The 12512-nt window shown below is 41.4% G+C and overlaps 1 non-coding gene and 12 pseudogenes across 1 annotated transcript; all 13 read right to left on the minus strand.

The window, feature by feature from the left end:
• Positions 1 to 447: 447 nt before the first annotated feature.
• On the minus strand, positions 448 to 566 carry LOC137116092 (5S ribosomal RNA; annotated as a pseudogene).
• Positions 567 to 1432: 866 nt separating this feature from the next.
• LOC137115981 (5S ribosomal RNA) lies at positions 1433 to 1551 on the minus strand (annotated as a pseudogene).
• Positions 1552 to 2436: 885 nt separating this feature from the next.
• Positions 2437 to 2555, minus strand: LOC137116261 (5S ribosomal RNA; annotated as a pseudogene).
• Positions 2556 to 3422: 867 nt separating this feature from the next.
• Positions 3423 to 3541, minus strand: LOC137115957 (5S ribosomal RNA; annotated as a pseudogene).
• An 857-nt stretch (positions 3542 to 4398) lies between these two features.
• LOC137115996 (5S ribosomal RNA) lies at positions 4399 to 4517 on the minus strand (annotated as a pseudogene).
• An 857-nt stretch (positions 4518 to 5374) lies between these two features.
• LOC137116017 (5S ribosomal RNA) lies at positions 5375 to 5493 on the minus strand (annotated as a pseudogene).
• Positions 5494 to 6361: 868 nt separating this feature from the next.
• On the minus strand, positions 6362 to 6480 carry LOC137115850 (5S ribosomal RNA; annotated as a pseudogene).
• An 867-nt stretch (positions 6481 to 7347) lies between these two features.
• LOC137116046 (5S ribosomal RNA) lies at positions 7348 to 7466 on the minus strand (annotated as a pseudogene).
• An 867-nt stretch (positions 7467 to 8333) lies between these two features.
• LOC137115842 (5S ribosomal RNA) lies at positions 8334 to 8452 on the minus strand. The gene has a single exon (XR_010913560.1). It is a non-coding gene; the product is annotated as a 5S ribosomal RNA (ribosomal RNA).
• Positions 8453 to 9319: 867 nt separating this feature from the next.
• On the minus strand, positions 9320 to 9438 carry LOC137116030 (5S ribosomal RNA; annotated as a pseudogene).
• Positions 9439 to 10295: 857 nt separating this feature from the next.
• LOC137116029 (5S ribosomal RNA) lies at positions 10296 to 10414 on the minus strand (annotated as a pseudogene).
• Positions 10415 to 11281: 867 nt separating this feature from the next.
• Positions 11282 to 11400, minus strand: LOC137116151 (5S ribosomal RNA; annotated as a pseudogene).
• Positions 11401 to 12267: 867 nt separating this feature from the next.
• Positions 12268 to 12386, minus strand: LOC137116152 (5S ribosomal RNA; annotated as a pseudogene).
• Positions 12387 to 12512: the final 126 nt, after the last annotated feature.

A 12512-nucleotide genomic window follows, 5' to 3' on the forward strand; every position in this document is an offset into this window, starting at 1 on the left:
GGCAGTTCACCCCTACAGATTTAATACTATTTACAAAATATACAATTTATAAACAAAACCACGGCACAAAACCTAACAATTCAAAAATGCTAAATAAGGTTTGGAAACCAAGAACAGCAAACAGGTGCTGATGCCAGAAAGAGCCTCGCTAGCTGTTGGGAACCGTACTTTTAAAACTCCAGGAAGTGTAGGATGGACCAATCAGCTTCCTGTACTGCCCCCCAATCCGGCCAATCATGCAGGGCACCTATAAGAACAAGAAAATAAAAACAACACATATGGCCAGGACCGTAACATGGTCTACTAGTAATGAAGCACGATGGTTGGCAAACCAATAAAGTAGCAAAACAGCAATGAAAGAACAAAATTTGATGAAAATATAGAACAATTTCTATGAATAAATAGGCAGTAACACCAGCTTGTGCTGCCTGTAAACCCAAGCAAAAAAGCTTACAGCACCTGGTATTCCCAGGCGGTCTTCCTACCAAGTACTAACCAGGCCCGGCTCTATTTGGCTGCCGAGATCGGACGAGATCGGGCGCTTAGAGAGCGGTGTGGCCGTAACATGCTTTTGATATCATCAACAGCTCTTAAAAACGCTGGAGAAGCAGAATGCATGACACTTGCTAAGAAGAAGATAAATGTGGCAAAGTACAAAGTACTATAACTGTACTGGTCTGTTACGCCCCTTTCTAGGGGGTCAGGGTGCAACATACAAAGATAAATTAGCATGTTCCCTCTCCGATCCCCAAACCAAAATCCAGGATCGAGATGTTCCAACAGAATGATATTTATTTTAAACGAAAGAAAGTGTCAAACAAAACATGACACTACAACTCAGGGCGAACCAAGGCCAACATAATAAACAAAATAAGCCATTTCCCACAGAAAGTGCTAGCTAGCCTGATAGAAATAAACAAACCAAAAGACAGTCGCTAACCCTAACTCCCTAATGTGAAAACAAGAGAAAACAATCAAAAGAAAATGGCAGTTCACCCCTACAGATTTAATACTATTTACAAAATATACAATTTATAAACAAAACCACGGCACAAAACCTAACAATTCAAAAATGCTAAATAAGATTTGGAAACCAAGAACAGCAAACAGGTGCTGCTGCCAGAAAGAGCCTCGCTAGCTGTTGGGAACCGTACATTTAAACTCCAGGAAGTGTAGGATGGACCAATCAGCTTCCTATACTTCCCCCAAATCCGGCCAATCAGGCAGGTCACCTATAAGAACAACAAAATAAAAACAACACATATGGCCAGGACCGTAACATGGTCTACTAGTAATGAAGCACGATGGTTGACAAACCAATAATGTAGCAACACAGCAATGAAAGAACAAAATTTGATGAAAATATAGAACAATTTCTATGAATAAATAGGCAGTAACACCAGCTTGAGCTGCCCGTAAACCCAAGCAAAAAAGCTTACAGCACCTGGTATTCCCAGGCGGTCTTCCTACCAAGTACTAACCAGGCCCCGCCCTATTTGGCTGCCGAGATCGGACGAGATCGGGCGCTTAGAGAGCGGTGTGGCCGTAAGCTGCATTTGACATCATCAACAGCTCTTAAAAACGCTGGAGAAGCAGAATGCATGACACTTGCTAAGAAGAAGATAAATGTGTCAAAGTACAAAGTACTATAACTGTACTGGTCTGTTACGCCCCTGTCTAGGGGGTCAGGGTGCAACATACAAAGATAAATTAGCATTTTCCCTCTCCGATCCCCAAACCAAAATCCAGGATCGAGATGTTCCAACAGAATGATATTTATTTTAAACGAAAGAAAGTGTCAAACAAAACATGACACTACAACTCAGGGCGAACCAAGGCCAACATAATAAACAAAATAAGCCATTTCCCACAGAAAGTGCTAGCTAGCCTGATAGAAATAAACAAACCAAAAGATAGTCGCTAACCCTAACTCCCTAATGTGAAAACAAGAGAAAACAATCAAAAGAAAATGGCTGTTCACCCCTACAGATTTAATACTATTTACAAAATATACAATTTATAAACAAAACCACGGCACAAAACCTAACAATTCAAAAATGATAATAAATAAGGTGATAATAAATAAGGTTTGGAAAGCAAGAACAGCAAAGAGGTGCTGCTGCCAGAAAGAGCCTCGCTAGCTGTTGGGAACCGTACTTTTAAAACTCCAGGAAGTGTAGGATGGACCAATCAGCTTCCTGTACTGCCCCCCAATCCGGCCAATCAGGCAGGGCACTTATAAGAACAAGAAAATAAAAACAACACATATGGCCAGGACCGTAACATGGTCTACTAGTAATGAAGCACGATGGTTGGCAAACCAATAAAGTAGCAAAACAGCAATGAAGGAACAAAATTTGATGAAAATATAGAACAATTTCTATGAATAAATAGGCAGTAACACCAGCTTGTGCTGCCCGTAAACCCAAGCAAAAAAGCTTACAGCACCTGGTATTCCCAGGCGGTCTTCCTACCAAGTACTAACCAGGCCCGGCCCTATCTGGCTGCCGAGATCGGACGAGATCGGGCGCTTAGAGAGCGGTGTGGTCGTAAGCTGCATTTGACATCATCAACAGCTCTTAAAAACGCTAGAGAAGCAGAATGCATGACACTTGCTAAGAAGAAGATAAATGTGGCAAAGTACAAAGTACTATAACTGTACTGGTCTGTTACGCCCCTGTCTAGGGGGTCAGGGTGCAACATACAAAGATAAATTAGCATGTTCCCTCTCCGATCCCCAAACCAAAATCCAGGATCGAGATGTTCCAACAGAATGATATTTATTTTAAACGAAAGAAAGTGTCAAACAAAACATGACACTACAACTCAGGGCGAACCAAGGCCAACATAATAAACAAAATAAGCCATTTCCCACAGAAAGTGCTAGCTAGCCTGATAGAAAGAAACAAACCAAAAGACAGTCGCTAACCCTAACTCCCTAATGTGAAAACAAGAGAAAACAATCAAAAGAAAATGGCAGTCCACCCCTACAGATTTAATACTATTTACAAAATATACAATTTATAAACAAAACCACGGCACAAAACCTAACAATTCAAAAATGCTAAATAAGATTTGGAAACCAAGAACAGCAAACAGGTGCTGCTGCCAGAAAGAGCCTCGCTAGCTGTTGGGAACCGTACATTTAAAACTCCAGGAAGTGTAGGATGGACCAATCAGCTTCCTGTACTTCCCCCAAATCCGGCCAATCAGGCACGGCACCTATAAGAACAAGAAAATAAAAACAACACATATGGCCAGGACCGTAACATGGTCTACTAGTAATGAAGCACGATGGTTGACAAACCAATAAAGTAGCAAAACAGCAATGAAAGAACAAAATTTGATGAAAATATAGAACAATTTCTATGAATAAATAGGCAGTAACACCAGCTTGAGCTGCCCGTAAACCCAAGCAAAAAAGCTTACAGCACCTGGTATTCCCAGGCGGTCTTCCTACCAAGTACTAACCAGGCCCGGCCCTATTTGGCTGCCGAGATCGGACGAGATCGGGCGCTTAGAGAGCGGTGTGGCCGTAAGCTGCATTTGATATCATCAACAGCTCTTAAAAACGCTGGAGAAGCAGAATGCATGACACTTGCTAAGAAGAAGATAAATATGGCAAAGTACAAACTACTATAACTGTACTGGTCTGTTACGCCCCTTTCTAGGGGGTCAGGGTGCAACATACAAAGATAAATTAGCATGTTCCCTCTCCGATCCCCAAACCAAAATCCAGGATCGAGATGTTCCAACAGAATGATATTTATTTTAAACGAAAGAAAGTGTCAAACAAAACATGACACTACAACTCAGGGCGAACCAAGGCCAACATAATAAACAAAATAAGCCATTTCCCACAGAAAGTGCTAGCTAGCCTGATAGAAAGAAACAAACCAAAAGACAGTCGCTAACCCTAACTCCCTAATGTGAAAACAGTCCAAAGAAAATGGCAGTTCACCCCTACAGATTTAATACTATTTACAAAATATACAATTTATAAACAAAACCACGGCACAAAACCTAACAATTCAAAAATGCTAAATAAGGTTTGGAAACCAAGAACAGCAAACAGGTGCTGATGCCAGAAAGAGCCTCGCTAGCTGTTGGGAACCATACTTTTAAAACTCCAGGAAGTGTAGGATGGACCAATCAGCTTCCTGTACTGCCCCCCAATCCAGCCAATCAGGCAGGGCACCTATAAGAACAAGAAAATAAAAACAACACATATGGCCAGGACCGTAACATGGTCTACTAGTAATGAAGCACGATGGTTGGCAAACCAATAAAGTAGCAAAACAGCAATGAAAGAACAAAATTTGATGAAAATATAGAACAATTTCTATGAATAAATAGGCAGTAACACCAGCTTGTGCTGCCCGTAAACCCAAGCAAAAAAGCTTACAGCACCTGGTATTCCCAGGCGGTCTTCCTACCAAGTACTAACCAGGCCCGGCTCTATTTGGCTGCCGAGATCGGACGAGATCAGGCGCTTAGAGAGCGGTGTGGCCGTAAGCTGCATTTGATATCATCAACAGCTCTTAAAAACGCTGGAGAAGCAGAATGCATGACACTTGCTAAGAAGAAGATAAATGTGGCAATGTACAAAGTACTATAACTGTACTGGTCTGTTACGCCCCTTTCTAGGGGGTCAGGGTGCAACATACAAAGATAAATTAGCATGTTCCCTCTCCGATCCCCAAACCAAAATCCAGGATCGAGATGTTCCAACAGAATGATATTTATTTTAAACGAAAGAAAGTGTCAAACAAAACATGACACTACAACTCAGGGCGAACCAAGGCCAACATAATAAACAAAATAAGCCATTTCCCACAGAAAGTGCTAGCTAGCCTGATAGAAATAAACAAACCAAAAGACAGTCGCTAACCCTAACTCCCTAATGTGAAAACAGTCCAAAGAAAATGGCAGTTCACCCCTACAGATTTAATACTATTTACAAAATATACAATTTATAAACAAAACCACGGCACAAAACCTAACAATTCAAAAATGCTAAATAAGGTTTGGAAACCAAGAACAGCAAACAGGTGCTGATGCCAGAAAGAGCCTCGCTAGCTGTTGGGAACCGTACTTTTAAAACTCCAGGAAGTGTAGGATGGACCAATCAGCTTCCTGTACTGCCCCCCAATCCGGCCAATCAGGCAGGGCACCTATAAGAACAAGAAAATAAAAACAACACATATGGCCAGGACCGTAACATGGTCTACTAGTAATGAAGCACGATGGTTGACAAACCAATAAAGTAGCAAAACAGCAATGAAAGAACAAAATTTGATGAAAATATAGAACAATTTCTATGAATAAATAGGCAGTAACACCAGCTTGTGCTGCCCGTAAACCCAAGCAAAAAAGCTTACAGCACCTGGTATTCCCAGGCGGTCTTCCTACCAAGTACTAACCAGGCCCGGCCCTATTTGGCTGCCGAGATCGGACGAGATCGGGCGCTCAGAGAGCGGTGTGGCCGTAAGCTGCATTTGACATCATCAACAGCTCTTAAAAACGCTGGAGAAGCAGAATGCATGACACTTGCTAAGAAGAAGATAAATGTGGCAAAGTACAAAGTACTATAACTGTACTGGTCTGTTACGCCCCTGTCTAGGGGGTCAGGGTGCAACATACAAAGATAAATTAGCATGTTCCCTCTCCGATCCCCAAACCAAAATCCAGAATCGAGATGTTCCAACAGAATGATATTTATTTTAAACGAAAGAAAGTGTCAAACAAAACATGACACTACAACTCAGGGCGAACCAAGGCCAACATAATAAACAAAATAAGCCATTTCCCACAGAAAGTGCTAGCTAGCCTGATAGAAATAAACAAACCAAAAGATAGTCGCTAACCCTAACTCCCTAATGTGAAAACAAGAGAAAACAATCAAAAGAAAAATGGCAGTCCACCTCTACAGATTTAATACTATTTACAAAATATACAATTTATAAACAAAACCACGGCACAAAACCTAACAATTCAAAAATGCTAAATAAGATTTGGAAACTAAGAACAGCAAACAGGTGCTGCTGCCAGAAAGAGCCTCGCTAGCTGTTGGGAACCGTACTTTTAAAACTCCAGGAAGTGTAGGATGGACCAATCAGCTTCCTGTACTTCCCCCAAATCCGGCCAATCAGGCAGGGCACCTATAAGAACAAGAAAATAAAAACAACACATATGGCCATGACCGTAACATGGTCTACTAGTAATGAAGCACGATGGTTGACAAACCAATAAAGTAGCAAAACAGCAATGAAAGAACAAAATTTGATGAAAATATAGAACAATTTCTATGAATAAATAGGCAGTAACACCAGCTTGTGCTGCCCGTAAACCCAAGCAAAAAAGCTTACAGCACCTGGTATTCCCAGGCGGTCTTCCTACCAAGTACTAACCAGGCCCGGCTCTATTTGGCTGCCGAGATCGGACGAGATCGGGCGCTTAGAGAGCGGTGTGGCCGTAAGCTGCATTTGACATTATCAACAGCTCTTAAAAACGCTAGAGAAGCAGAATGCATGACACTTGCTAAGAAGAAGATAAATGTGGCAAAGTACAAAGTACTATAACTGTACTGGTCTGTTACGCCCCTGTCTAGGGGGTCAGGGTGAAACATACAAAGATAAATTTGCATGTTCCCTCTCCGATCCTCAAACCAAAATCCAGGATTGAGATGTTCCAACAGAATGATATTTATTTTAAACGAAAGAAAGTGTCAAACAAAACATGACACTACAACTCAGGGCGAACCAAGGCCAACATAATAAACAAAATAAGCCATTTCCCACAGAAAGTGCTAGCTAGCCTGATAGAAATAAACAAACCAAAAGACAGTCGCTAACCCTAACTCCCTAATGTGAAAACAAGAGAAAACAATCAAAAGAAAATGGCAGTCCACCCCTACAGATTTAATACTATTTACAAAATATACAATTTATAAACAAAACCACGGCACAAAACCTAACAATTCAAAAATGCTAAATAAGATTTGGAAACCAAGAACAGCAAACAGGTGCTGCTGCCAGAAAGAGCCTCGCTAGCTGTTGGGAACCGTACTTTTAAAACTCCAGGAAGTGTAGGATGGACCAATCAGCTTCCTGTACTGCCCCCCAATCCAGCCAATCAGGCAGGGCACCTATAAGAACAAGAAAATAAAAACAACACATATGGCCAGGACCGTAACATGGTCTACTAGTAATGAAGCACGATGGTTGGCAAACCAATAAAGTAGCAAAACAGCAATGAAAGAACAAAATTTGATGAAAATATAGAACAATTTCTATGAATAAATAGGCAGTAACACCAGCTTGTGCTGCCCGTAAACCCAAGCAAAAAAGCTTACAGCACCTGGTATTCCCAGGCGGTCTTCCTACCAAGTACTAACCAGGCCCGGCTCTATTTGGCTGCCGAGATCGGACAAGATCGGGCGCTTAGAGAGCGGTGTGGCCGTAAGCTGCATTTGATATCATCAACAGCTCTTAAAAACACTGGAGAAGCAGAATGCATGACACTTGCTAAGAAGAAGATAAATGTGGCAAAGTACAAAGTACTATAACTGTACTGGTCTGTTACGCCCCTTTCTAGGGGGTCAGGGTGCAACATACAAAGATAAATTAGCATGTTCCCTCTCCGATCCCCAAACCAAAATCCAGGATCGAGATGTTCCAACAGAATGATATTTATTTTAAACGAAAGAAAGTGTCAAACAAAACATGACACTACAACTCAGGGCGAACCAAGGCCAACATAATAAACAAAATAAGCCATTTCCCACAGAAAGCGCTAGCTAGCCTGATAGAAAAAAACAAACCAAAAGACAGTCGCTAACCCTAACTCCCTAATGTGAAAACAAGAGAAAACAATCAAAAGAAAATGGCTGTTCACCCCTACAGATTTAATACTATTTACAAAATACACAATTTATAAACAAAACCACGGCACAAAACATAACAATTCAAAAATGCTAAATAAGGTTTGGAAACCAAGAACAGCAAACAGGTGCTGATGCCAGAAAGAGCCTCGCTAGCTGTTGGGAACCGTACTTTTAAAACTCCAGGAAGTGTAGGATGGACCAATCAGCTTCCTGTACTGCCCCCCAATCCGGCCAATCAGGCAGGGCACCTATAAGAACAAGAAAATAAAAACAACACATATGGCCAGGACCGTAACATGGTCTACTAGTAATGAAGCACGATGGTTGGCAAACCAATAAAGTAGCAAAACAGCAATGAAAGAACAAAATTTGATGAAAATATAGAACAATTTCTATGAATAAATAGGCAGTAACACCAGCTTGTGCTGCCTGTAAACCCAAGCAAAAAAGCTTACAGCACCTGGTATTCCCAGGCGGTCTTCCTACCAAGTACTAACCAGGCCCGGCTCTATTTGGCTGCCGAGATCGGACGAGATCGGGCGCTTACAGAGCGGTGTGGCCGTAAGCTGCATTTGACATTATCAACAGCTCTTAAAAACGCTAGAGAAGCAGAATGCATGACACTTGCTAAGAAGAAGATAAATGTGGCAAAGTACAAAGTACTATAACTGTACTGGTCTGTTACGCCCCTGTCTAGGGGGTCAGGGTGAAACATACAAAGATAAATTTGCATGTTCCCTCTCCGATCCTCAAACCAAAATCCAGGATTGAGATGTTCCAACAGAATGATATTTATTTTAAACGAAAGAAAGTGTCAAACAAAACATGACACTACAACTCAGGGCGAACCAAGGCCAACATAATAAACAAAATAAGCCATTTCCCACAGAAAGTGCTAGCTAGCCTGATAGAAATAAACAAACCAAAAGATAGTCGCTAACCCTAACTCCCTAATGTGAAAACAAGAGAAAACAATCAAAAGAAAATGGCAGTCCACCCCTACAGATTTAATACTATTTACAAAATATACAATTTATAAACAAAACCACGGCACAAAACCTAACAATTCAAAAATGCTAAATAAGATTTGGAAACCAAGAACAGCAAACAGGTGCTGCTGCCAGAAAGAGCCTCGCTAGCTGTTGGGAACCGTACTTTTAAAACTCCAGGAAGTGTAGGATGGACCAATCAGCTTCCTGTACTGCCCCCCAATCCAGCCAATCAGGCAGGGCACCTATAAGAACAAGAAAATAAAAACAACACATATGGCCAGGACCGTAACATGGTCTACTAGTAATGAAGCACGATGGTTGGCAAACCAATAAAGTAGCAAAACAGCAATGAAAGAACAAAATTTGATGAAAATATAGAACAATTTCTATGAATAAATAGGGAGTAACACCAGCTTGTGCTGCCCGTAAACCCAAGCAAAAAAGCTTACAGCACCTGGTATTCCCAGGCGGTCTTCCTACCAAGTACTAACCAGGACCGGCTCTATTTGGCTGCCGAGATCGGACGAGATCGGGCGCTTAGAGAGCGGTGTGGCCGTAAGCTGCATTTGATATCATCAACAGCTCTTAAAAACGCTGGAGAAGCAGAATGCATGACACTTGCTAAGAAGAAGATAAATGTGGCAAAGTACAAAGTACTATAACTGTACTGGTCTGTTACGCCCCTTTCTAGGGGGTCAGGGTGCAACATACAAAGATAAATTAGCATGTTCCCTCTCCGATCCCCAAACCAAAATCCAGGATCGAGATGTTCCAACAGAATGATATTTATTTTAAACGAAAGAAAGTGTCAAACAAAACATGACACTACAACTCAGGGCGAACCAAGGCCAACATAATAAACAAAATAAGCCATTTCCCACAGAAAGTGCTAGCTAGCCTGATAGAAATAAACAAACCAAAAGACAGTCGCTAACCCTAACTCCCTAATGTGAAAATAGTCCAAAGAAAATGGCAGTTCACCCCTACAGATTTAATACTATTTACAAAATATACAATTTATAAACAAAACCACGGCACAAAACCTAACAATTCAAAAATGCTAAATAAGGTTTGGAAACCAAGAACAGCAAACAGGTGCTGATGCCAGAAAGAGCCTCGCTAGCTGTTGGGAACCGTACTTTTAAAACTCCAGGAAGTGTAGGATGGACCAATCAGCTTCCTGTACTGCCCCCCAATCCGGCCAATCAGGCAGGGCACCTATAAGAACAAGAAAATAAAAACAACACATATGGCCAGGACCGTAACATGGTCTACTAGTAATGAAGCACGATGGTTGGCAAACCAATAAAGTAGCAAAACAGCAATGAAAGAACAAAATTTGATGAAAATATAGAACAATTTCTATGAATAAATAGGCAGTAACACCAGCTTGTGCTGCCTGTAAACCCAAGCAAAAAAGCTTACAGCACCTGGTATTCCCAGGCGGTCTTCCTACCAAGTACTAACCAGGCCCGGCTCTATTTGGCTGCGGAGATCGGACGAGATCGGGCGCTTACAGAGCGGTGTGGCCGTAAGCTGCATTTGACATTATCAACAGCTCTTAAAAACGCTAGAGAAGCAGAATGCATGACACTTGCTAAGAAGAAGATAAATGTGGCAAAGTACAAAGTACTATAACTGTACTGGTCTGTTACGCCCCTGTCTAGGGGGTCAGGGTGAAACATACAAAGATAAATTTGCATGTTCCCTCTCCGATCCCCAAACCAAAATCCAGGATCGAGATGTTCCAACAGAATGATATTTATTTTAAACGAAAGAAAGTGTCAAACAAAACATGACACTACAACTCAGGGCGAACCAAGGCCAACATAATAAACAAAATAAGCCATTTCCCACAGAAAGTGCTAGCTAGCCTGATAGAAATAAACAAACCAAAAGATAGTCGCTAACCCTAACTCCCTAATGTGAAAACAAGAGAAAACAATCAAAAGAAAATGGCAGTCCACCCCTACAGATTTAATACTATTTACAAAATATACAATTTATAAACAAAACCACGGCACAAAACCTAACAATTCAAAAATGCTAAATAAGATTTGGAAACCAAGAACAACAAACAGGTGCTGCTGCCAGAAAGAGCCTCGCTAGCTGTTGGGAACCGTACATTTAAAACTCCAGGAAGTGTAGGATGGACCAATCAGCATCCTGTACTTCCCCCAAATCCGGCCAATCAGGCAGGGCACCTATAAGAACAAGAAAATAAAAACAACACATATGGCCAGGACCGTAACATGGTCTACTAGTAATGAAGCACGATGGTTGACAAACCAATAAAGTAGCAAAACAGCAATGAAAGAACAAAATTTGATGAAAATATAGAACAATTTCTATGAATAAATAGGCAGTAACACCAGCTTGAGCTGCCCGTAAATTCAAGCAAAAAAGCTTACAGCACCTGGTATTCCCAGGCGGTCTTCCTACCAAGTACTAACCAGGCCCGGCCCTATTTGGCTGCCGAGATCGGACGAGATCGGGCGCTTAGAGAGCGGTGTGGCCGTAACATGCATTTGACATCATCAACAACTCTTAAAAACGCTAGAGAAGCAGAATGCATGACACTTGCTAAGAAGAAGATAAATGTGGCAAAGTACAAAGTACTATAACTGTACTGGTCTGTTACGCCCCTGTCTAGGGGGTCAGGGTGAAACATACAAAGATAAATTTGCATGTTCCCTCTCCGATCCCCAAACCAAAATCCAGGATTGAGATGTTCCAACAGAATGATATTTATTTTAAACGAAAGAAAGTGTCAAACAAAACATGACACTACAACTCAGGGCGAACCAAGGCCAACATAATAAACAAAATAAGCCATTTCCCACAGAAAGTGCTAGCTAGCCTGATAGAAATAAAAAAACCAAAAGATAGTCGCTAACCCTAACTCCCTAATGTGAAAACAAGAGAAAACAATCAAAAGAAAATGGCAGTCCACCCCTACAGATTTAATACTATTTACAAAATATACAATTTATAAACAAAACCACGGCACAAAACCTAACAATTCAAAACTGCTAAATAAGATTTGGAAACCAAGAACAGCAAACAGGTGCTGCTGCCAGAAAGAGCCTCGCTAGCTGTTGGGAACCGTACATTTAAAACTCCAGGAAGTGTAGGATGGACCAATCAGCTTCCTGTACTTCCCCCAAATCCGGCCAATCAGGCAGGGCACCTATAAGAACAAGAAAATAAAAACAACACATATGGCCAGGACCGTAACATGGTCTACTAGTAATGAAGCACGATGGTTGACAAACCAATAAAGTAGCAAAACAGCAATGAAAGAACAAAATTTGATGAAAATATAGAACAATTTCTATGAATAAATAGGCAGTAACACCAGCTTGAGCTGCCCGTAAACCCAAGCAAAAAAGCTTACAGCACCTGGTATTCCCAGGCGGTCTTCCTACCAAGTACTAACCAGGCCCGGCCCTATTTGGCTGCCGAGATCGGACGAGATCGGGCGCTTAGAGAGCGGTGTGGCCGTAACATGCATTTGACATCATCAACAGCTCTTAAAAACGCTAGAGAAGCAGAATGCATGACACTTGCTAAGAAGAAGATAAATGTGGCAAAGTACAAAGTACTATAACTGTACTGGTCTGTTACGCCCCTGT

This window comes from Channa argus, unplaced genomic scaffold, assembly GCF_033026475.1.
Source record: "Channa argus isolate prfri unplaced genomic scaffold, Channa argus male v1.0 Contig030, whole genome shotgun sequence".
In the NCBI taxonomy this organism is placed as follows: domain Eukaryota; kingdom Metazoa; phylum Chordata; class Actinopteri; order Anabantiformes; family Channidae; genus Channa; species Channa argus.